Source organism: Hipposideros armiger, unplaced genomic scaffold, assembly GCF_001890085.2.
Source record: "Hipposideros armiger isolate ML-2016 unplaced genomic scaffold, ASM189008v1 scaffold_346, whole genome shotgun sequence".
Taxonomy (NCBI): Eukaryota; Metazoa; Chordata; class Mammalia; order Chiroptera; family Hipposideridae; genus Hipposideros; species Hipposideros armiger.
Window position 1 is genome coordinate 1374358 of NW_017731696.1, and position 1564 is coordinate 1375921.

At 43.0% G+C, this 1564-nt stretch overlaps 1 protein-coding gene across 3 annotated transcripts in view; it reads left to right on the forward strand.

The window, feature by feature from the left end:
* The window catches only part of ARHGAP10 (Rho GTPase activating protein 10), a 251386-nt gene that overhangs the window by 221121 nt on the left and 28701 nt on the right, over nucleotides 1–1564 (forward strand). The window lies entirely within an intron of this gene.

Genomic DNA, 1564 nt, shown 5'->3' on the forward strand with positions numbered 1-1564 from the left:
AAGGAAACCTAATGTATAAGATAATATGATGTAAGTGTTCTGGTCTATGTTTTGAGAAGGATGATAATAGATACCTGGCTTGAAAAATATATCACCTTTAATTTTCCTTAGTTTGAACTTTTTCTATATTTCTACCTGGTTAATGCCACCACTGATGGTGCCTCGTGAAGCAAGTTATCGCAATCATTTGGCCATTTTATTTCAAGTAAATTAGAATATGGAAAGATGGGAAGGGAGTGCTGGATTTCCTTTGGCTGGTCAGGTGTCAGCTGGGTTTTGGATCTGACCATTCCTCTTCTCAGCCCTGCTGCCCACAGGCTGCTCCACTGCGCCCCAGCCGTTCTGTTTGTGTACTGCAGCTTCTAGTCAGAGAAGGTCATAGAATCCCAGGAGGTGCTGGCCCAGTCAGGCGTCTGAGTAGGTTGTGAAGAAACAAGCCTGTTCACTCCTCTTCAACAACCACACAGTGGCCTCCCTGTATGAAGCGGTTTTAGATAATCCAACTAAGCAAGCAGGCTGTTGTGTGTTGTCTGGGTGTGGCCTTTTCCCGTCTTCTCAGTCTGGCAGTAAAGTTGGGTATCTGGCCACGCTGGTGCCTGTAAGTCAGTAATTATGGAAATGCTAGTGCTAAGGACAAGATGCTTTGTTTACACAGGTCCCTTCCATATTTGGTTTTCAGCATTAGGTTTTACAATGTCAAGTTCAACAGCGTGTTGAGCTGAGGGGAGGGAAAGCATAAATGTTGGCTTATTCTAATTTACATGTAGCGTCAGTGTAGCCCTAGAAACCATTTTTGATGTGGTGAAATATGGCACCTCAGACATTATTTTTGCAAAGTAGAAATTATGTCAGAATGTGCATGAAGTGAGTTTGGGAGTGCTGTTCTTGATACTCGGCGCGCCTCTCCTTCTTTGTACACTCTAAATGTCCTAGGTGACATTGGAGGAAAGACCGCTATGGCTCCAAGGAGATTTTATTGATGTTGTAATATCTGCCACATGGTGGAAACTAGGGCAGCATGAATATTCGCTGCTTAGTTCAAAGGTTATATTTTGAATAGGCTTCTACCAGCAAAACAAACACATCACACTCTCCTGCTGCAACATTTTATGAGCCCCTCTTCGTTTCAAGCTTCTTACTATCAACTTCATTCCCAGAGCTGTTAGTCTGTCTGCTGCTCTGACTTTTTACCCAGCGAATATTTATCCTTGAGGATATCTTTTCTCTCTTCCACCCCCCTGAGCCCTCATCAGCTTCAGATGTTAAGCCTGAATTTTTGGTGCTCTAGCCTTTCTTGGGTGGAGCATGATTAGAGCAGACACACCAACTGGGCAAAGAAGAAGTTCAATTTCTCTAAGCAAGATATTCTAGGTCATTATGGGGCAGCTCAATTTTAAAAGGTAGAAAATGCAGAATGATGGGAGAATGAGTCTCAGCACAAGGGGGAGGGGCAACCAGAGCAGCTTTGTTCACCTCTGCTGTTTAAAGAGTCCGTTTGCCTAATTTTAGTGGAAGCTACCCTCAAAAGTAAAGTAGCTTATGTGTAGTTTTTTTTTTTTTTAAG